Source organism: Hydractinia symbiolongicarpus, chromosome 14, assembly GCF_029227915.1.
Source record: "Hydractinia symbiolongicarpus strain clone_291-10 chromosome 14, HSymV2.1, whole genome shotgun sequence".
Lineage (NCBI taxonomy): Eukaryota > Metazoa > Cnidaria > Hydrozoa > Anthoathecata > Hydractiniidae > Hydractinia > Hydractinia symbiolongicarpus.
The window spans coordinates 21,802,629-21,827,278 of record NC_079888.1 but is presented as its reverse complement, the minus strand read 5'-3'; the positions used below and the strand labels follow the sequence as shown (position 1 = coordinate 21,827,278).

The following is a 24,650-nucleotide window of genomic DNA, read 5'->3' as shown; positions in this document are numbered from 1 at the left end:
ATACAAAGAAAGTACCCAGGGAGTAAACTCATTTCCCGAACAATTTTTTAAACTATTTTGTCACCACTAAAACGCATGAGACTTGTAGTTTTCAAAAGTGTTTTCATTTTTGATGAGACGCTGAATAAAAGAAGTTTAATCGCTGGCAAACGCAAACCTGCGATTTCCCGTAAATCTAGGGCTTGGCCGTATAGTCGAATGTATACAAAGAAAATTCCCAGGGAGTAAACTCATTTACCGAACGATTTTTTTGAATTATTTTTTCACCACTAAAACGCATGAGACTTGTAGTTTTCAAAAAAGTTTTCATTTTTGATGAGACGCTTAATGAAAGGGGTTTAATCGCCGGCAAACGAAAACCCACGATTTCCCGTAAATCCCGGGCTTGGCCTGTATAGTTGAATGTATACAAAGAAAGTACCCAGGGAGTAAACTCATTTCCCGAACGATTTTTTAAATTATTTTTTCACCATTAAAACACACGAGATTTGTAGTTTTCAAAAATGTTTTCTTTTTTGATGAGACGCTTAATGAAAGGGGTTTAATCGCCGGCAAACGAAAACCCGCGATTTCCCGTAAATCCCGGGCTTGGCCCGTATAGTCGAATGTATACAAAGAAAGTACCCTATGAGTAAACTCATTTCCCGAACGATTTTTCAAATTATTTCTGCACCACTAGAACAAATGAGACATGTAGTTTTCAAAAATGTTTTCATTGTTAATGAGACGCTTAATGAAAGAGGTTTTATCGCCGGCAAACGAAAACCCGCGATTTCCCGTAAACCCCAGACTCGGCCCGTAAAGTCAAAAGTATACAAAGAAAGTACCCAGGGAGTAAAATCATTTCCCGAACTATTTTTAAAATTATTTTTTCACCACTAAAACCTATGACACTTGTAATTTTCAAAAATGTTTTCATTTTTGATGAGACGCTGAATAAAAGAAAATTAATCGCCGTCAAACGAAAACCCGCGATTTCCCGTAAATCCCGGGCTTGGCCCGTATAGTCAAAAGTATACAAAGAAAGTACCCTGTGAGTAAACTCATTTCCAAAACGATTTTTTAAATTATTTTTTCACCACTAAAACACACGAGATTTGTAGTTTTCAAAAATGTTTTCATTTTTAATGAGACGCTGAATAAAAGAAGTTTAATCGCCGGGAAACGAAAACCCGCGATTTCCCGTAATCCCCGGACTCGGCCCGTAAAGTCAAAAGTATACAAAGAAAGTACCCAGGGAGTAAACTCCATTCCCGAACTATTTTTAAAATTATTTTTTCACCACTAAAACGTATGAGACTTGTAGTTTTCAAAAATGTTTTCATTTTTGATGAGACGCTGAATAAAAGAAAATTAATCGCCGTCAAACGAAAACCCGCGATTTCCCGTAAATCCCGGGCTTGGCCCGTATAGTCAAAAGTATACAAAGAAAGTACCCAGGGAGTAAACTAATTTCCCAAACGATTTTTTAAATTATTTTGTCACCACTAAAACGCATGAGACTTGTAGTTTTTAAAAGTGTTTTCATTTTTGATGAGACGCTGAATAAAAGAAGTTTAATCGCTGGCGAACGAAAACCCGCGATTTCCCGTAAATCTCGGGCTTGGCCCGTATATTTGTATGTATCTAAAGAAAGTACCCATGGAGTAAACTGATTTTCCGAACGATTTTTCAAATTATTTCTGCACCACTAGAACGAATGAGACTTGTTGTTTTCAAAAATGTTTTCATTTTTGATGAGACGCTGAATAAAAGAAGTTTAATCGCCGGCAAACGAAAACACGCGATTTCCCATAAATCCCGGGCTTGGCCCGTATAGTCAAAAGTATACAAAGAAAGTACCCAGGGAGTAAACTGATTTCCCGAACGATTTTTCAAATTATTTCTGCACCACTAGAACAAATGAGACTTGTAGTTTTCAAAAATGTTATCATTTTTGATGAGACGCTGAATAAAAGAAGTTTAATCGCCGGCAAACGAAAACCCGCCATTTCCCGTAAACCCCGGACTCGGCCCGTATAGTCAAAAGTATACAAAGGAAGTACCCAGGGAGTAAACTCATTTTCCGAACGATTTTTTAAATTATTTTTTCACCACTACAACGCATGAGACTTGTGGTTTTTAAAAATATTTTCATTTTTGATGAGACGCTGAATAAAAGAAGTTTAATCGCCGGCAAACGAAAACCCGCGATTTCCCGTAAATCCCGGACTCGTCCCGTATAGTCAAAAGTATACAAAGAAAAAACCCAGGGAGTAAACTCATTTCCGAACGATTTTTTAAATTTTTTTTTCACCACTACAACGCATGAGACTTGTGGTTTTTAAAAATGTTTTCATTTTTGAACGGACGCTGAATAAAAGAAGTTTAATCGCCGGCAAACGAAAACCCGCGATTTCCCGTAAATCCCGGACTCGGCCCGTATAGTCAAAAGTATACAAAGAAAGTACCCAGGGAGTAAACTCATTTCCCGAACGATTTTTTAAATTATTTTTTCACCACTAAAACGCATGAGACTTGTAGTTTTCAGAAATGTTTTCATTTTTGATGAGACGCTTAATGAAAGTGGTTTAATCGCCGGCAAACGAAAACCCGCAATTTCCCGTAAATCCCGGGCTTGGCCCGTATAGTCGAATGTATACAAAGAAAGTACCCTGTGAGTAAACTCATTTCCAAAACGATTTTTTAAATTATCTTTTCACCACTAAAACGCATGAGACTTGTAGTTTTCAAAAATGTTTTCATTTTTGATGAGACGCTGAATAAAAGAAGTTTAATCGCCGGCAAACGAAAACCCGCCATTTCCCGTAAACCCCGGACTAGGCCCGTATAGTCAAAAGTATACAAAGAAAGTACCCAGGGAGTAAACTCATTTCCCGAACGATTTTTTAAATTATTTTTTCACCACTAAAACGCATGAGACTTGTAGTTTTCAAAAATGTTTTCATTTTTGATGAGACGCTGAATAAAAGAAGTTTAATCGCCGGTAAACGAAAACCTGCGATTTCCCGTAAATCCCGGGCTTGGCCCGTATAGTCGAATGTATACAAAGAAAGTACCCTGTAAGTAAACTCATTTCCAGAACGATTTTTTAAATTATTTTTTCACCACTAAAACGCAAAAGACTTGTAGTTTTTAAAAATGTTTTCATTTTTGATGAGACGCTGAATAAAAGAAGTTTAATCGCCGGCAAACGAAAACACGCGATTTCCCATAAATCTCGGGCTTGGCCCGTATAGTAAAAAGTATACAAAGAAAGTACCCAGGGAGTAAACTGATTTCCCGAACGATTTTTCAAATTATTTCTGCACCACTAGAACAAATGAGACTTGTAGTTTTCTAAAATGTTTTCATTTTTGATGAGACGCTGAATAAAAGAAGTTTAATCGCCGGCAAACGAAAACCCGCCATTTCCCGTAAACCCCGGACTCGGCCCGTATAGTCAAAAGTATACAAAGGAAGTACCCAGGGAGTAAACTCATTTTCCGAACGATTTTTTAAATTATTTTTTCACCACTACAACGCATGAGACTTGTGGTTTTTAAGAATGTTTTCATTTTTGATGAGACGCTGAATAAAAGAAGTTTAATCGCTGGCAAACGAAAACCCGCGATTTCCCGTAAATGCCGGACTCGGCCCGTATAGTCAAAAGTATACAAAGAAAGTACCCACGGAGTAAACTCATTTCCCGAACGATTTTTTAAATTATTTTTTCACCACTAAAACGCATGAGACTTGTAGTTTTCAGAAATGTTTTCATTTTTGATGAGACGCTTAATGAAAGTGGTTTAATCGCCGGCAAACGAAAACCCGCGATTTCCCGTAAATCCCGGGCTTGGCCCGTATAGTCGAATGTATACAAAGAAAGTACCCTGTGAGTAAACTCATTTCCAAAACGATTTTTTAAATTATCTTTTCACCACTAAAACGCATGAGACTTGTAGTTTTCAAAAATGTTTTCATTTTTGATGAGACGCTGAATAAAAGAAGTTTAATCGCCGGCAAACGAAAACCCGCCATTTCCCGTAAACCCCGGACTCGGCCCGTATAGTCAAAAGTATACAAAGAAAGTACCCAGGGAGTAAACTCATTTCCCGAACGATTTTTTAAATTATTTTTTCACCACTAAAACGCATGAGACTTGTAGTTTTCAAAAATGTTTTCATTTTTGATGAGACGCTGAATAAAAGAAGTTTAATCGCCGGTAAACGAAAACCTGCGATTTCCCGTAAATCCCGGGCTTGGCCCGTATAGTCGAATGTATACAAAGAAAGTACCCTGTAAGTAAACTCATTTCCAGAACGATTTTTTAAATTATTTTTTCACCACTAAAACGCAAAAGACTTGTAGTTTCTAAAAATGTTTTCATTTTTGATGAGACGCTGAATAAAAGAAGTTTAATCGCCGGCAAACGAAAACACGCGATTTCCCATAAATCCCGGGCTTGGCCCGTATAGTAAAAAGTATACAAAGAAAGTACCCAGGGAGTAAACTGATTTCCCGAACGATTTTTCAAATTATTTCTGCACCACTAGAACAAATGAGACTTGTAGTTTTCTAAAATGTTTTCATTTTTGATGAGACGCTGATTAAAAGAAGTTTAATCGCCGGCAAACGAAAACCCGCCATTTCCCGTAAACCCCGGACTCGGCCCGTATAGTCAAAAGTATACAAAGGAAGTACCCAGGGAGTAAACTCATTTTCCGAACGATTTTTTAAATTATTTTTTCACCACTACAACGCATGAGACTTGTGGTTTTTAAAAATGTTTTCATTTTTGATGAGACGCTCAATGAAAGTGGCTTAATCGCCGGCAAACGAAAACCCGCCATTTCCCGTAAACCCCGGACTCGGCCCGTATAGTCAAAAGTATACAAAGAAAGTACCCTGTGAGTAAACTCATTTCCAAAACGATTTTTTAAATTATCTTTTCACCACTAAAACGCATGAGACTTGTAGTTTTCAAAAATGTTTTCATTTTTGATGAGACGCTGAATAAAAGAAGTTTAATCGCCGGCAAACGAAAACCCGCCATTTCCCGTAAACCCCGGACTCGGCCCGTATAGTCAAAAGTATACAAAGAAAGTACCCAGGGAGTAAACTCATTTCCCGAACGATTTTTTAAATTATTTTTTCACCACTAAAACGCATGAGACTTGTAGTTTTCAGAAATGTTTTCAATTTTGATGAGACGCTTAATGAAAGTGGTTTAATCGCCGGTAAACGAAAACCCGCGATTTCCCGTAAATCCCGGGCTTGGCCCGTATAGTCGAATGTATACAAAGAAAAAACCCAGGGAGTAAACTCATTTTCCGAACGATTTTTTAAATTATTTTTTCACCACTACATCGCATGAGACTTGTAGTTTTTAAAAATGTTTTCATTTTTGATGAGACGCTGAATAAAAGAAGTTTAATCGCCGGCAAACGAAAACCCGCCATTTCCCGTAAACCCCGGACTCGGCCCGTATAGTCAAAAGTATACAAAGAAAGTACCCAGGGAGTAAACTCATTTCCCGAACTATTTTTTAAATTATTTTTTCACCACTAAAACGCATGAGACTTGTAGTTTTCAGAAATGTCTTCATTTTTGATGAGACGCTTAATGAAAGTGGTTTAATCGCCGGCCAACGAAAACCCGCGATTTCCCGTAAATCCCGGGCTTGGCCCGTATAGTCAAAAGTATACAAAGAAAGTACCCAGGGAGTAAACTCATTTTCCGAACGATTTTTTAAATTATTTTTTCACCACTACAACGCATGAGACTTGTAGTTTTCAGAAATGTTTTCAATTTTGATGAGACGCTTAATGAAAGTGGTTTAATCGCCGGTAAACGAAAACCCGCGATTTCCCGTAAATCCCGGGCTTGGCCCGTATAGTCGAATGTATACAAAGAAAAAACCCAGGGAGTAAACTCATTTTCCGAACGATTTTTTAAATTATTTTTTCACCACTACATCGCATGAGACTTGTAGTTTTTAAAAATGTTTTCATTTTTGATGAGACGCTGAATAAAAGAAGTTTAATCGCCGGCAAACGAAAACCCGCCATTTCCCGTAAACCCCGGACTCGGCCCGTATGGTCAAAAGTATACAAAGAAAGTACCCAGGGAGTAAACTCATTTCCCGAACTATTTTTTAAATTATTTTTTCACCACTAAAACGCATGAGACTTGTAGTTTTCAGAAATGTCTTCATTTTTGATGAGACGCTTAATGAAAGTGGTTTAATCGCCGGCCAACGAAAACCCGCGATTTCCCGTAAATCCCGGGCTTGGCCCGTATAGTCAAAAGTATACAAAGAAAGTACCCAGGGAGTAAACTCATTTTCCGAACGATTTTTTAAATTATTTTTTCACCACTACAACGCATGAGACTTGTGGTTTTTAAAAATGTTTTCATTTTTGATGAGACGCTGAATAAAAGAAGTTTAATCGCCGGCAAACGAAAACCCGCGATTTCCCGTAAATCCCGAACTCGGCCCGTATAGTCAAAAGTATACAAAGAATGTACCCAGGGAGTAAACTCATTTCCGAACGATTTTTTAAATTATTTTTTCACCACTACATCGCATGAGACTTGTAGTTTTTAAAAATGTTTTCATTTTTGATGAGACGCTGATCAAAAGAAGTTTAATCGCCAGCAAACGAAAACCCGCAATTTCCCGTAAACCCCGGACTCGGCCCGTATAGTCAAAAGTATACAAAAAAAATACCCAGGGAGTAAACTCATTTTGCGAACGATTTTTTAAATTATTTTTTCACCACTACAACGCATGAGACTTGTGGTTTTTAAAAATGTTTTCATTTTTGATGAGACGCTGAATAAAAGAAGTTTAATCGCCGGCAAACGAAAACCCGCGATTTCCCGTAAATCCCGGACTCGGCCCGTATAGTCAAAAGTATACAAAGAAAGTACCCAGGGAGTAAACTCATTTCCCGAACGATTTTTTAAATTATTTTTTCACCACTAAAACGCATGAGACTTGTAGTTTTCAGAAATGTTTTCATTTTTGATGAGACGCTTGATGAAAGTGGTTTAATCGCCGGCAAACGAAAACACGCGATTTCCCGTAAATCCCGGGCTTGGCCCGTATAGTCAAAAGTATACAAAGAAAGTACCCAGGGGGTAAACTCATTTTCCGAACGATTTTTTAAATTATTATTTCACCACTACAACGCATGAGACTTGTGGTTTTTAAAAATGTTTTCATTTTTGATGAGACGCTGAATAAAAGAAGTTTAATCGCCGGCAAACGAAAACCCGCGATTTCCCGTAAATCCCGGACTCGGCCCGTATAGTCAAAAGTATACAAAGAAAGTACCCATGGAGTAAACTCATTTCCCGAACTATTTTTTAAATTATTTTTTCACCACTAAAACGCATGAGACTTGTAGTTTTCAGAAATGTCTTCATTTTTGATGAGACGCTTAATGAAAGTGGTTTAATCGCCGGCAAACGAAAACCCGCGATTTCCCGTAAATCCCGGGCTTGGCCCGTATAGTCAAAAGTATACAAAGAAAGTACCCAGGGAGTAAACTCATTTTCCGAACGATTTTTTAAATTATGTTTTCACCACTACAACGCATGAGACTTGTGGTTTTTAAAAATGTTTTCATTTTTGATGAGACGCTGAATAAAAGAAGTTTAATCGCCGGCAAACGAAAACCCGCGATTTCCCGTAAATCCCGGACTCGGCCCGTATAGTCAAAAGTATACAAAGAAAGTACCCAGGGAGTAAACTCATTTCCCGAACGATTTTTTAAATTATTTTTTCACCACTAAAACGCATGAGACTTGTAGTTTTCAGAAATGTTTTCATTTTTGATGAGACGCTTAATGAAAGTGGTTTAATCGCCGGCAAACGAAAACCCGCGATTTCCCGTAAATCCCGGGCTTGGCCCGTATAGTCAAAAGTATACAAAGAAAGTACCCAGGGAGTAAACTCATTTTCCGAACGATTTTTTAAATTATTTTTTCACCACTACAACACATGAGACTTGTGGTTTTTAAAAATGTTTTCATTTTTGATGAGACGCTGAATAAAAGAGGTTTAATCGCCAGCAAACGAAAACCCGCGATTTCCCGTAAATCCCGGACTCGGCCCGTATAGTCAAAAGTATACAAAAAAAATACCCAGGGAGTAAACTCATTTTGCGAACGATTTTTTAAATTATTTTTTCACCACTACAACGCATGAGACTTGTGGTTTTTAAAAATGTTTTCATTTTTGATGAGACGCTGAATAAAAGAAAGTTAATCGCCGGCAATCGAAAACCCGCGATTTCCCGTAAATCCCGGACTCGGCCCGTATAGTCAAAAGTATACAAAGAAAGTACCCAGGGAGTAAACTCATTTCCCGAACGATTTTTTAAATTATTTTTTCACCACTAAAACGCATGAGACTTGTAGTTTTCAGAAATGTTTTCATTTTTGATGAGACGCTTAATGAAAGTGGTTTAATCGCCGGCAAACGAAAACCCGCGATTTCACGTAAATCCCGGGCTTGGCCCGTATAGTCAAAAGTATACAAAGAAAGTACCCAGGGAGTAAACTCATTTTCCGAACGATTTTTTAAATTATTTTTTCACCACTACAACGCATGAGACTTGTGGTTTTTAAAAATGTTTTCATTTTTGATGAGACGCTGAATAAAAGAGGTTTAATCGCCAGCAAACGAAAACCCGCGATTTCCCGTAAATCCCGGACTCGGCCCGTATAGTCAAAAGTATACAAAGAAAGTACCCAGGGAGTAAACTCATTTCCCGAACGATTTTTTAAATTATTTTTTCACCACTACATCGCATGAGACTTGTAGTTTTTAAAAATGTTTTCATTTTTGATGAGACGCTGAATAAAAGAAGTTTAATCGCCGGCAAACGAAAACCCGCCATTTCCCGTAAACCCCGGACTCGGCCCGTATAGTCAAAAGTATACAAAAAAAATACCCAGGGAGTAAACTCATTTTGCGAACGATTTTTTAAATTATTTTTTTACCACTACAACGCATGAGACTTGTGGTTTTTAAAAATGTTTTCATTTTTGATGAGACGCTGAATAAAAGAAGTTTAATCGCCGGCAAACGAAAACCCGCGATTTCCCGTAAATCCCGGACTCGGCCCGTATAGTCAAAAGTATACAAAGAAAGTACCCAGGGAGTAAACTCATTTCCCGAACGATTTTTTAAATTATTTTTTCACCACTACAACGCATGAGACTTGTAGTTTTCAAAAATGTTTTCATTTTTGATGAGACGCTGAATAAAAGAAGTTTAATCGCCGGCAACCGAAAACCCGCCATTTCTTGTAAACCCCGGACTCGGCCCGTATAGTCAAAAGTATACAAAGAAAGTACCCAGGAAGTAAACTCATTTTCCGAACGATTTTTTAAAATATTTTTTCACCACTACAACGCATGAGACTTGTAGTTTTCAAAAATGTTTTCATTTTTGATGAGACGCTGAATAAAAGAAGTTTAATCGACGGCAAACGAAAACCGCCATTTCCCGTAAACCCTGGACTCGGCCCGTATAGTCAAAAGTATACAAAGAAAGTACCCAGGGAGTAAACTCATTTTCCGAACGATTTTTTAAATTATTTTTTCACCACTACAACGCATGAGACTTGTAGTTTTTAAAAATGTTTTCATTTTTGAGGAGACGCTGAATAAAAGAAGTTTAATCGCCGGCAAGCGAAAACCCGCGATTTCCCGTAAATACCGGACTCGGCGCGTATAGTTAAAAGTATACAAAGAAAGTACCCAGGGAGTAAACTCATTTCCCGAACGATTTTTGCGAAGCAATTGAGCTTTGCGAGCGAAGCGAGCGAAGCGAAAAATGTGGAGCACGTTTGCTACACGCGAGGTATACCAAGAGAATTATTGAGATTCTCAAAATTTCGATAGAAAAAAAATCATATAAAATCAGCGTAAAAAAATAGGACTGACATTTTTGCACATAAAGCTAGGGTATTTTTTTTTCTAATAAAACAAATAAGTTTGGACCGAGGGGTTAAAGTATAAGTTTAGTAAAAAATGCAATAAGTACGGCTCGTACCCCCCCACCCCCGGATTTTGACCCCCCCCCCGTCTTTTGGTCCGGATTATACGTACGCCGAACTTGAACACACAAAGAGGAATATGCCGTGAACAAGAAACGGTAGTCGGCATTTTAGACACGTATATTTTACAGATCCAAAATATGCCTTATTTCTTTGTATTATAGCTAATTATGGTATAAATAATTAATTAATTACTTCGCAATTTTGCTTCTAATACTATTATAGTTGTATTTTAATGAAATATAATAGTATTAAAACGGTTTTCTTCTTTTGAAAAAATTTATTGCTAGTCCTGTTTCTAATTGACTTTACTTGTGTATTTTAAGCTTTTTTGTTGCTGTGCTTTTTTCTGGAGATTTTAGTTGGATTGGAAAGCTCCTGTGTAAGGTAACCTTTCCTAAAGAAAAATTGAAGTAATTTGTACAGTTATAACGCGCTGTGTTTTATTTTATTGTTTCTGAAAAGATGTAAGAATACAATATTATCAATTTTAATTGGTTTTATCCAAATCAAGGTAAGGCTTAATCACACGAAAGGTAGCTAGCTAGAGCTCAGTTTTGTATAAAAGAATTAAAAGTAATTTGTAGAATACATATAGAGAAGCTGTATTACTACCTAACTGATAGCCAGATATAGGAAAACCTGTAGCTAGGGCGCAGACAAAACAAATAGCTCTGGGCGCTAGAGTGAGCTGACCAACCGTTTTTATCATTTTTTATTTATTATATAAGTAACCTGTTACAGTAATTAAAAAATATCCACTTTTGCTATCAAACCAACAGCATTGTAATTGTCAATAGGAATTAGTTTTCCGTACACCCTCCCTGAGAACAAGGTTTAAAACGACATTAAAACATTAAAACTGTCATTAAACAGAACTTCAAGGATGCCCAAGCCGCACCACGTCATCTAAACGGCGTGGGTATCTTCGAAACTGCTTGTAATTTTAGAACAAGGGTGCTGATAAGCTGCATACGCCGTATAACGTGCAGGCGTTTTTGGGCAAGTTTGGCGTTTTGCAAAAAAATTGAAGTATTCACCCGAAAAAACCTGCATAGACCATAAAGTAAACTATGTGGTAGTAAAGTTCTTAAAAGAACTGTTTTTGATGGTTTTTGATAAAATTTACTTGATAAATAACTTTTAATTTTCATTAACTTCTTTCTCTTAAAGCATGACATGACACCCTCTTATTTTAGAATATTCTCAGGAATAATAGACCAAGAGAAATTATATCACAGTTTTTTGTCTACCGTCCACGTGTGTTTGAGAACAACCCACATAACAAAGTTCATTATTTTTTAAATTATTTGTGTAAAAATTACTATTTCATTCACGATAAACCATTTGTCAGTCATTTTATTCGCCCAACAAAGAATCCTATCCAAGGTGCTTTTCTATTAGTGCTGAATTTAATAATTGACATGGTTCAGCATAGTTTTTAAAAGGGTCTGATTGCAAAATATGATTGCCAAAGTTCAGCACTTGTAATATTTGTGTATTTGTATACTCAGCTTCTAAAACACACACAAGAGACATTATAATTTCCTCTGGGTGATTACATTAATGATGGTTGAAAAAAAACTGAATGATGAGAAGCATATGTTTTTAAATGGGTCTAGGACAATAAACTTATTTAATTTCCCTTGGCCTTGCATCAATCAAATTCTGAAAAAATAAACACTTCTAAAATGATTTTGTCAGATCTGGAAACTGTTGGTATGGTTGGAACTTTGCGTATAAAATTAGTAAAGTTGCCAAATTGTTTAGTTTTTTTCTTTTATACTTTTACGAATTAGCCTTAATTATTTATAAGATGAAAAACAGTGCTTTCAATTCCATTGACTTGACCATCCCTTAAAGGCACTGGAAGCTTCACTATATGAAAATGTTTTCTTTTTCTTTTAGATTGTGTACAATGGGAGTGAGTGATGTAATCTTCTAATGCGTGTGGTGAAAAGAAGGCGAATCCGTTATTGTTTTTCTGCCCAAATTTGAAGCTATTTAATAAATCTTGATAAAGTTAAAAAACTGTTTTGATTTGTTTGTTTTTGTTTTAATTGTTTCCCGTGAGTTTTCGAAATTCGTTCCAGCAGATTCTGTGGCTTCTAGTGCCGGTATTTTTACGTGAAAAAAATACTGTTTTGTTGTGAGGTTATTTACGAAATCGTTACGTTAGGACCAACTTCTACGGGTTGTACAACTCGATGTATCACATATCTTTCGGAATACTGCTAAAAGTGTAATTTTGTATTGCGCTCTTTACTTTTACCATTCTGTGGGAAAAGGCGGTACAAAATTTTAACACGCGTTATTCGTTTTTGTTAGTTTCGCGTAATCTAATTTTCTCGTACATTTTGAAAAGAATATCCCACGCACATCAAATACTCGCGCAGTCTATTCGCAAAAAAAACTGTTTTTGAGCAACGAATTGTTCCGCAGAGCGTTCATTTTCCTACCTCGTCCCCAGGGTTCTTCTATATGATATTCAATTTTGATGTATTTCGGAAGATGTTAGCGCCAAAGAAACAAGAAGCGCTAGGGACAAAGTATTGGATAGTTTAATTTTGCTTGCAACTTGCGAAATGCTTCGCAACCTTTTTTTTATTTTCTAGTTTAAATTATTTTTTCACCACTAAAACGCATGAGACTTGCAGTTTTCAGAAATGTTTTCATTTTTGATGAGACGCTTAATGAAAGTGGTTTAATCGCCGGCAAACGAAAACCCGCGATTTCCCGTAAATCCCGGACTCGGCCCGTATAGTCAAAAGTATACAAAGAAAGTACCCAGGGAGTAAACTCATTTCCCGAACGATTTTTTAAATTATTTTTTCACCACTAAAACGCATGAGACTTGTAGTTTTCAGAAATGTTTTCATTTTTGATGAGACGCTTAATGAAAGTGGTTTAATCGCCGTCAAACGAAAACACGCGATTTCCCGTAAATCCCGGGCTTGGCCCGTATAGTCGAATGTATACAAAGAAAAAACCCAGGGATTAAACTCATTTTCCGAACGATTTTTTAAATCATTTTTTCACCACTACATCGCATGAGACTTGTAGTTTTTAAAAATGTTTTCATTTTTGATGAGACGCTGAATAAAAGAAGTTTAATGGCTGGCAAGTGAAAACCCGCGATTTCCCGTAAATCCCGGACTCGGCCCGTATAGTCAAAAGTATACAAAGAAAGTACCCAGGGAGTAAACTCATTTCCCGAACGATTTTTTAAATTATTTTTTCACCACTACAACGCATGAGACTTGTAGTTTTCAAAAATGTTTTCATTTTTGATGAGACGCTGAATAAAAGCAGTTTAATCGCCGGCAAACGAAAACCCGCCTTTTCCTGTAAACCCCGGACTCGGCCCGTATAGTCAAAAGTATACAAAGAAAGTACCCAGGGAGTAAACTCATTTTCCGAACGATTTTTTAAAATATTTTTTTACCACTACAACGCATGAGACTTGTAGTTTTCAAAAATGTTTTCATTTTTGATGAGACGCTGAATAAAAGAAGTTTAATCGCCGGCAAACGAAAACCCGCCATTTCCTGTAAACCCCGGACTCGGCCCGTATAGTCAAAAGTATACAAAGAAAGTACCCAGGAAGTAAACTCATTTTAAACGAAAACCCGCCATTTCCCGTAAACCCCGGACTCGGCCCGTATAGTCAAAAGTATACAAAGAAAGTACCCAGGAAGTAAACTCATTTTACGAACGATTTTTTAAAATATTTTTTCACCACTACAACGCATGAGACTTGTAGTTTTCAAAAATGTTTTCATTTTTGATGAGACGCTGAATAAAAGAAGTTTAATCGACGGCAAACGAAAACCGCCATTTCCCGTAAACCCTGGACTCGGCCCGTATAGTCAAAAGTATACAAAGAAAGTACCCAGGGAGTAAACTCATTTTCCGAACGATTTTTTAAATTATTTTTTCACCACTACAACGCATGAGACTTGTAGTTTTTAAAAATGTTTTCATTTTTGAGGAGACGCTGAATAAAAGAAGTTTAATCGCCGGCAAGCGAAAACCCGCGATTTCCCGTAAATACCGGACTCGGCGCGTATAGTTAAAAGTATACAAAGAAAGTACCCAGGGAGTAAACTCATTTCCCGAACGATTTTTGCGAAGCAATTGAGCTTTGCGAGCGAAGCGAGCGAAGCGAAAAATGTGTAGCACGTTTGCTACACGCGAGGTATACCAAGAGAATTATTGAGATTCTCAAAATTTCGATAGAAAAAAAATCATATAAAATCAGCGTAAAAAAATAGGACTGACATTTTTGCACATAAAACTAGGGTATTTTTTTTTCTAATAAAACAAATAAGTTTGGACCGAGGGGTTAAAGTATAAGTTTAGTAAAAAATGCAATAAGTACGGCTCGTACGCCCCCACCCCCGGATTTTGACCCCCCCCCCGTCTTTTGGTCCGGATTATACGTCCGCCGAACTTGAACACACAAAGAGGAATATGCCGTGAACAAGAAACGGTAGTCGGCATTTTAGACACGTATATTTTACAGATCCAAAATATGCCTTATTTCTTTGTATTATAGCTAATTATGGTATAAATAATTAATTAATTACTTCGCAATTTTGCTTCTAATACTATTATAGTTGTATTTTAATGAAATATAATAGTATTAAAACGGTTTTCTTCTTTTGAAAAAATTTATTGCTAGTCCTGTTTCTAATTGACTTTACTTGTGTATTTTAAGCTTTTTTGTTGCTGTGCTTTTTTCTGGAGATTTTAGTTGGATTGGAAAGCTCCTGTGTAAGGTAACCTTTCCTAAAGAAAAATTGAAGTAATTTGTACAGTTATAACGCGCTGTGTTTTATTTTATTGTTTCTGAAAAGATGTAAGAATACAATATTATCAATTTTAATTGGTTTTATCCAAATCAAGGTAAGGCTTAATCACACGAAAGGTAGCTAGCTAGAGCTCAGTTTTGTATAAAAGAATTAAAAGTAATTTGTAGAATACATATAGAGAAGCTGTATTACTACCTAACTGATAGCCAGATATAGGAAAACCTGTAGCTAGGGCGCAGACAAAACAAATAGCTCTGGGCGCTAGAGTGAGCTGACCAACCGTTTTTATCATTTTTTATTTATTATATAAGTAACCTGTTACAGTAATTAAAAAATATCCACTTTTGCTATCAAACCAACAGCATTGTAATTGTCAATAGGAATTAGTTTTCCGTACACCCTCCCTGAGAACAAGGTTTAAAACGACATTAAAACATTAAAACTGTCATTAAACAGAACTTCAAGGATGCCCAAGCCGCACCACGTCATCTAAACGGCGTGGGTATCTTCGAAACTGCTTGTAATTTTAGAACAAGGGTGCTGATAAGCTGCATACGTCGTATAACGTGCAGGCGTTTTTGGGCAAGTTTGGCGTTTTGCAAAAAAATTGAAGTATTCACCCGAAAAAACCTGCATAGACCATAAAGTAAACTATGTGGTAGTAAAGTTCTTAAAAGAACTGTTTTTGATGGTTTTTGATAAAATTTACTTGATAAATAACTTTTAATTTTCATTAACTTCTTTCTCTTAAAGCATGACATGACACCCTCTTATTTTAGAATATTCTCAGGAATAATAGACCAAGAGAAATTATATCACAGTTTTTTGTCTACCGTCCACGTGTGTTTGAGAACAACCCACATAACAAAGTTCATTATTTTTTAAATTATTTGTGTAAAAATTACTATTTCATTCACGATAAACCATTTGTCAGTCATTTTATTCGCCCAACAAAGAATCCTATCCAAGGTGCTTTTCTATTAGTGCTGAATTTAATAATTGACATGGTTCAGCATAGTTTTTAAAAGGGTCTGATTGCAAAATATGATTGCCAAAGTTCAGCACTTGTAATATTTGTGTATTTGTATACTCAGCTTCTAAAACACACACAAGAGACATTATAATTTCCTCTGGGTGATTACATTAATGATGATTGAAAAAAAACTGAATGATGAGAAGCATATGTTTTTAAATGGGTCTAGGACAATAAACTTATTTAATTTCCCTTGGCCTTGCATCAATCAAATTCTGAAAAAATAAACACTTCTAAAATGATTTTGTCAGATTTGGAAACTGTTGGTATGGTTGGAACTTTGCGTATAAAATTAGTAAAGTTGCCAAATTGTTTAGTTTTTTTCTTTTATACTTTTACGAATTAGCCTTAATTATTTATAAGATGAAAAACAGTGCTTTCAATTCCATTGACTTGACCATCCCTTAAAGGCACTGGAAGCTTCACTATATGAAAATGTTTTCTTTTTCTTTTAGATTGTGTACAATGGGAGTGAGTGATGTAATCTTCTAATGCGTGTGGTGAAAAGAAGGCGAATCCGTTATTGTTTTTCTGCCCAAATTTGAAGCTATTTAATAAATCTTGATAAAGTTAAAAAACTGTTTTGATTTGTTTGTTTTTGTTTTAATTGTTTCCCGTGAGTTTTCGAAATTCGTTCCAGCAGATTCTGTGGCTTCTAGTGCCGGTATTTTTACGTGAAAAAAATACTGTTTTGTTGTGAGGTTATTTACGAAATCGTTACGTTAGGACCAACTTCTACGGGTTGTACAACTCGATGTATCACATATCTTTCGGAATACTGCTAAAAGTGTAATTTTGTATTGCGCTCTTTACTTTTACCATTCTGTGGGAAAAGGCGGTACAAAATTTTAACACGCGTTATTCGTTTTTGTTAGTTTCGCGTAATCTAATTTTCTCGTACATTTTGAAAAGAATATCCCACGCACATCAAATACTCGCGCAGTCTATTCGCAAAAAAAACTGTTTTTGAGCAACGAATTGTTCCGCAGAGCGTTCATTTTCCTACCTCGTCCCCAGGGTTCTTCTATATGATATTCAATTTTGATGTATTTCGGAAGATGTTAGCGCCAAAGAAACAAGAAGCGCTAGGGACAAAGTATTGGATAGTTTAATTTTGCTTGCAACTTGCGAAATGCTTCGCAACCTTTTTTTTATTTTCTAGTTTAAATTATTTTTTCACCACTAAAACGCATGAGACTTGCAGTTTTCAGAAATGTTTTCATTTTTGATGAGACGCTTAATGAAAGTGGTTTAATCGCCGGCAAACGAAAACCCGCGATTTCCCGTAAATCCCGGACTCGGCCCGTATAGTCAAAAGTATACAAAGAAAGTACCCAGGGAGTAAACTCATTTCCCGAACGATTTTTTAAATTATTTTTTCACCACTAAAACGCATGAGACTTGTAGTTTTCAGAAATGTTTTCATTTTTGATGAGACGCTTAATGAAAGTGGTTTAATCGCCGTCAAACGAAAACCCGCGATTTCCCGTAAATCCCGGGCTTGGCCCGTATAGTCGAATGTATACAAAGAAAAAACCCAGGGATTAAACTCATTTTCCGAACGATTTTTTAAATCATTTTTTCACCACTACATCGCATGAGACTTGTAGTTTTTAAAAATGTTTTCATTTTTGATGAGACGCTGAATAAAAGAAGTTTAATGGCCGGCAAGTGAAAACCCGCGATTTCCCGTAAATCCCGGACTCGGCCCGTATAGTCAAAAGTATACAAAGAAAGTACCCAGGGAGTAAACTCATTTCCCGAACGATTTTTTAAATTATTTTTTCACCACTACAACGCATGAGACTTGTAGTTTTCAAAAATGTTTTCATTTTTGATGAGACGCTGAATAAAAGAAGTTTAATCGCCGGCAAACGAAAACCCGCCTTTTCCTGTAAACCCCGGACTCGGCCCGTATAGTCAAAAGTATACAAAGAAAGTACCCAGGGAGTAAACTCATTTTCCGAACGATTTTTTAAAATATTTTTTCACCACTACAACGCATGAGACTTGTAGTTTTCAAAAATGTTTTCATTTTTGATGAGACGCTGAATAAAATAAGTTTAATCGACGGCAAACGAAAACCGCCATTTCCCGTAAACCCCGGACTCGGCCCGTATAGTCAAAAGTATACAAAGAAAGTACCCAGGGAGTAAACTCATTTTCCGAACGATTTTTTAAATTATTTTTTCACCACTACAACGCATGAGACTTGTAGTTTTTAAAAATGTTTTCATTTTTGACAAGACGCTGAATAAAAGAAGTTTAATCGCCGGCAAGCGAAAACCCGCGATTTCCCGTAAATACCGGACTTGGCGCGTATAGTTAAAAGTATACAAAGAAAGTACCCAGGGAGTAAACTCATTTCCCGAACGATTTTTTAAATTATTTTTTCACTACTAAAACGCATGAGACTTGCAGTTTTCAGAAATGTTTTCATTTTTGATGAGACGCTCAATGAAAGGGGTTTAATCGCCGGCAAACGAAAACCCGCGATTTCCCGTAAATCCCGGGTTTGGCCCGTATAGTCAAAAGTATACAAAGAAAGTACCCTGTGAATAAACTCATTTCCCGAACGATTTTTTAAATTATCTTTTCACCACTAAAACGCATGAGACTTGTAGTTTTCAGAAATGTTTTCATTTTTGATGAGACGCTTAATGAAAGTGGTTTAATCGCCGTCAAACGAAAACCCGCGATTTCCCGTAAATCCCGGGCTTGGCCCGTATAGTCGAATGTATACAAAGAAAAAACCCAGGGATTAAACTCATTTTCCGAACGATTTTTTAAATCATTTTTTCACCACTACATCGCATGAGACTTGTAGTTTTTAAAAATGTTTTTATTTTTGATGAGACGCTGAATAAAAGAAGTTTAATGGCCGGCAAGTGAAAACCCGCGATTTCCCGTAAATCCCGGACTTGGCGCGTATAGTTAAAAGTATACAAAGAAAGTACCCAGGGAGTAAACTCATTTCCCGAACGATTTTTTAAATTATTTTTTCACTACTAAAACGCATGAGACTTGCAGTTTTCAGAAATGTTTTCATTTTTGATGAGACGCTCAATGAAAGTGGTTTAATCGCCGGCAAACGAAAACCCGCGATTTCCCGTAAATCCCGGGTTTGGCCGGTATAGTCGAATGTATACAAAGAAAGTACCCTGTGAATAAACTCATTTCCAAAACGATTTTTTAAATTATCTTTTCACCACTAAAACGCATGAGACTTGTAGTTCTCAAAAATATTTTCATTTTTGATGAGACGCTGAATGAAAGAAGTTTAATCGCCGGCAAACGAAAACCCGCGATTTCCCGTAAATCCCGGACTCGGCCCGTATAGTCAAAAGTATACAAAGAAAGTACCAAGGAAGTAAACTCAATTCCCGAACGATTTTTTAAATTATTTTTTCACCACTAAAACGCATGAGACTTGTAGTTTTCAGAAATGTTTTCATTTTTGATGAGACGCTTAATGAAAGTGGTTTAATCGCCGGCAAACGAAAACCCGCGATTTCCCGTATATCCCGGGCTTGGCCCGTATAGTCGAATGTATACAAAGAAAAAACCCAGGGAGTAAACTCATTTTCCGAACGATTTTTAAATTATTTTTTCACCACAACATCGCATGAGACTTGTAGTTTTTAAAAATGTTTTCATTTTTGATGAGACGCTGAATAAAAGAAGTTTAATTGCCGGCAAACGAAAACCGGCTATTTCCCGTAAACCCCGGACTCGGCCCGTATAGTCAAAAGTATACAAAGAAAATACCCAGGGAGTAAACTCATTTTCCGAACGATTTTTTAAATTATTTTTTCACCACTACAACGCATGAGACTTGTGGTTTTTAAAAATGTTTTCATTTTTGATGAGACGCTGAATAAAAAAAGTTTAATCGCCGGCAAACGAAAACCCGCGATTTCCCGTAAATCCCGGACTCGGCCCGTATAGTCAAAAGTATACAAAGAAAGTACCCAGGGAGTAAACTCATTTCCCGAACGATTTTTTAAAATATTTTTTCACCACTAAAACGCATGAGACTTGTTGTTTTCAGAAATGTTTTCATTTTTGATGAGACGCTTAATGAAAGTGGTTTAATCGCCGGCAAACGAAAACCCGCGATTTTCCGTAAATCCCGGGCTTGGCCCGTATAATCGAATGTATACAAAGAAAAAACCCAGGGATTAAACTCATTTTCCGAACGATTTTTTAAATTATTTTTTCACCACTACATCGCATGAGACTTGTAGTTTTTAAAAATGTTTTCATTTTTGATGAGACGCAGAATAAAAGAAGTTTAATGGCCGGCAAGTGAAAACCCGCGATTTCCCGTAAATCCCGGACTCGGCCCGTATAGTCAAAAGTATACAAAGAAAGTACCCAGGGAGTAAACTCATTTCCCGAACGATTTTTTAAATTATTTTTTCACCACCACAACGCATTAGACTTGTAGTTTTCAAAAATGTTTTCATTTTTGATGAGACGCTGAATAAAAGAAGTTTAATCGCCGGCAAACGAAAACCCGCCTTTTCCTGTAAACCCCGGACTCGGCCCGTATAGTCAAAAGTATACAAAGAAAGTACCCAGGGAGTAAACTCATTTTCCGAACGATTTTTTAAAATATTTTTTCACCACTACAACGCATGAGACTTGTAGTTTTTAAAAATGTTTTCATTTTTGATGAGACGCTGAATAAAAGAAGTTTAATCGACGGCAAACGAAAACCGCCATTTCCCGTAAACCCCGGACTCGGCCCGTATAGTCAAAAGTATACAAAGAAAGTACCCAGGGAGTAAACTCATTTTCCGAACGATTTTTTAAATTATTTTCTCACCACTACAACGCATGAGACTTGTAGTTTTTAAAAATGTTTTCATTTTTGAGGAGACGCTGAATAAAAGAAGTTTAATCGCCGGCAAGCGAAAACCCGCGATTTCCCGTAAATACCGGACTCGGCGCGTATAGTTAAAAGTATACAAAGAAAGTACCCAGGGAGTAAACTCATTTCCCGAACGATTTTTTAAATTATTTTTTCACTACTAAAACGCATGAGACTTGCAGTTTTCAGAAATGTTTTCATTTTTGATGAGACGCTTAATGAAAGTGGTTTAATCGCCGGCAAACGAAAACCCGCGATTTCCCGTAAATCCCGGGTTTGGCCCGAATAGTCGAATGTACACAAAGAAAGTACCCTGGGAGTAAACTCATTTCCAAAACGATTTTGTAAATTATCTTTTCACCACTAAAACGCATGAGACTTGTAGTTCTCAAAATTGTTTTCATTTTTGATGAGACGCTGAATGAAAGAAGTTTAATCGCCGGCAAACGAAAACCACTATTTCCCGTAAACCCCGGACTCGGCCCGTATAGTCAAAAGTATACAAAGAAAGTACCCAGGGAGTAAACTCATTTTCCGAACGATTTTTTAAATTATTTTTTCACCACTAAAACGCATGAGACTTGTAGTTTTCAAAAATGTTTTCATTTTTGATGAGACGCTGAATAAAAGAAGTTTAATCGCCGGCAAACGAAAACCCGCCATTTACCGTAAACCCCGGACTCGGCCCGTATAGTCAAAAGTATACAAAGGAAGTACCCACGGAGTAAACTCATTTTCCGACCGATTTTTTAATTTATCTTTTCACCACTACAACGCATGAGACTTGCAGTTTTCAAAAATGTTTTCATTTTTGATGAGACGCTGAATAAAAGAAGTTTAATCGCCGGCAAGCAAAAACCCGCCATTTCCCGTAAATCCCGGGCTCAGCCCGTATAGTCAAAAGTATACAAAGAAAGTACCCAGGGTGTAAACTCATTTCCACTAATCCATTTTTTCACCACTACAACGCATGAGACTTGTAGTTTTCAAAAATGTTTTCATTTTTGATGAGACGCTGAATAAAAGAAGTTTAATCGCCCTCAAACAAAAACCCGCGACTTCCCGTAAATCCCGGACTCGGCCCGTATAGTCAAAAGTATACAAAGAAAGTACCCAGGGAGTAAACTCATTTCCCGAACGATTTTTGAAATTATTTTTTCACCACTACAACGCATGAGACTTGTAGTTTTCAAAAATGTTTTCATTTTTGATGAGACGCTGAATAAAAGAAGTTTAATCGCCGGCAAACGAAAACCCGCCTTTTCCACTAAACCCCGGACTCGGCCCGTATAGTCAAAAGTATACAAAGAAAATACCCAGGGAGTAAATTCATTTTCCGAACGATTTTTTAAATTATTTTTTCACCACTACAACGCATGAGACTTGTGGTTTTTAAAAATGTTTTCATTTTTGATGAGACGCTGAATAAAAAAAGTTTAATCGCCGGCAAACGAAAACCCGCGATTTCCCGTAAATCCCGGACTCGGCCCGTATAGTCAAAAGTATACAAAGAAAGTACCCAGGGAGTAAACTCATTTCCCGAACGATTTTTTAAAATATTTTTTCACCACTAAAACGCATGAGACTTGTTGTTTTCAGAAATGTTTTCATTTTTGATGAGACGCTTAATGAAAGTGGTTTAATCGCCGGCAAACGAAAACCCGCGATTTTCCGTAAATCCCGGGCTTGGCCCGTATAGTCGAATGTATACAAAGAAAGAACCCAGGGATTAAACTCATTTTCCGAACGATTTTTTAAATTATTTTTTCACCACTACATCGCATGAGACTTGTAGTTTTTAAAAATGTTTTTATTTTTGATGAGACGCAGAATAAAAGAAGTTTAATGGCCGGCAAGTGAAAACCCGCGATTTCCCGTAAATCCCGGACTTGGCCCGTATAGTCAAAAGTATACAAAGAAAGTACCCAGGGAGTAAACTCATTTCCCGAACGATTTTTTAAATTATTTTTTCACCACCACAACGCATTAGACTTGTAGTTTTCAAAAATGTTTTCATTTTTGATGAGACGCTGAATAAAAGAAGTTTAATCGCCGGCAATCGAAAACCCGCCTTTTCCTGTAAACCCCGGACTCGGCCCGTATAGTCAAAAGTATACAAAGAAAGTACCCAGGGAGTAAACTCATTTTCCGAACGATTTTTTAAAATATTTTTTCACCACTACAACGCATGAGACTTGTAGTTTTCAAAAATGTTTTCATTTTTGATGAGACGCTGAATAAAAGAAGTTTAATCGACGGCAAACGAAAACCGCCATTTCCCGTAAATACCGGACTCGGCGCGTATAGTTAAAAGTATACAAAGAAAGTACCCAGGGAGTAAACTCATTTCCCGAACGATTTTTTAAATTATTTTTTCACTACTAAAACGCATGAGACTTGCAGTTTTCAGAAATGTTTTCATTTTTGATGAGACGCTTAATGAAAGTGGTTTAATCGCCGGCAAACGAAAACCCGCGATTTCCCGTAAATCCCGGGTTTGGCCCGTATAGTCGAATGTATACAAAGAAAGTACCCTGGGAGTAAACTCATTTCCAAAACGATTTTTTAAATTATCTTTTCACCACTAAAACGCATGAGACTTGTAGTTCTCAAAATTGTTTTCATTTTTGATGAGACGCTGAATGAAAGAAGTTTTATCACCGGCAAACGAAAACCACCATTTCCCGTAAACCTCGGACTCGGCCCGTATAGTCAAAAGTATACAAAGAAAGTACCCAGGGAGTAAACTCATTTTCCGAACGATTTTTTAAATTATTTTTTCACCACTAAAACGCATGAGACTTGTAGTTTTCAAAAATGTTTTCATTTTTGATGAGATGCTGAATAAAAGAAGTTTAATCGCCGGCAAACGAAAACCCGCCATTTACCGTAAACCCCGGACTCGGCCCGTATAGTCAAAAGTATACAAAGGAAGTACCCACGGAGTAAACTCATTTCCGACCGATTTTTTAATTTATCTTTTCACCACTACAACGCATGAAACTTGCAGTTTTCAAAAATGTTTTCATTTTTGATGAGACGCTGAATAAAAGAAGTCTAATCGCCGGCAAGCAAAAACCCGCCATTTCCCGTAAATCCCGGGCTCAGCCCGTATAGTCAAAAGTATACAAAGAAAGTACCCAGGGTGTAAACTCATTTCCACTATTCCATTTTTTCACCACTACAACGCATGAGACTTGTAGTTTTCAAAAATGTTTTCATTTTTGATGAGACGCTGAATAAAAGAAGTTTAATCGCCCTCAAACAAAAACCCGCGACTTCCCGTAAATCCCGGACTCGGCCCGTATAGTCAAAAGTATACAAAGAAAGTACCCAGGGAGTAAACTCATTTTCCGAACGATTTTTTAAATTATTTTTTCACCACTACAACGCATGAGACTTGTAGTTTTTAAAAATGTTTTCATTTTTGAGGAGACGCTGAATAAAAGAAGTTTAATCGCCGGCAAGCGAAAACCCACGATTTCCCGTAAATACCGGACTCGGCGCGTATAGTTAAAAGTATACAAAGAAAGTACCCAGGGAGTAAACTCATTTCACGAACGATTTTTTAAATTATTTTTTCACTACTAAAACGCATGAGACTTGCAGTTTTCAGAAATGTTTTCATTTTTGATGAGACGCTTAATGAAAGTGGTTTAATCGCCGGCAAAGGAAAACCCGCGATTTCCCGTAAATCCCGGGTTTGGCCCGTATAGTCGAATGTATACAAAGAAAGTACCCTGGGAGTAAACTCATTTCCAAAACGATTTTTTAAATTATCTTTTCACCACTAAAACGCATGAGACTTGTAGTTCTCAAAATTGTTTTCATTTTTGATGAGACGCTGAATGAAAGAAGTTTAATCGCCGGCA

General features: G+C 36.8%; 2 long non-coding RNA genes across 2 annotated transcripts; both read left to right on the top strand.

The window, feature by feature from the left end:
- Positions 1-10,431: 10,431 nt before the first annotated feature.
- LOC130625769 (uncharacterized) lies at positions 10,432-12,095 on the top strand. The gene is made up of 2 exons (XR_008981757.1): positions 10,432-10,569; positions 11,964-12,095. It is a non-coding gene; the product is annotated as an uncharacterized LOC130625769 (long non-coding RNA).
- A 2,728-nt stretch (positions 12,096-14,823) lies between these two features.
- LOC130625730 (uncharacterized) lies at positions 14,824-16,489 on the top strand. Its single transcript, XR_008981749.1, has 2 exons — positions 14,824-14,963; positions 16,358-16,489. It is a non-coding gene; the product is annotated as an uncharacterized LOC130625730 (long non-coding RNA).
- The last annotated feature ends 8,161 nt before the right edge of the window (positions 16,490-24,650 follow it).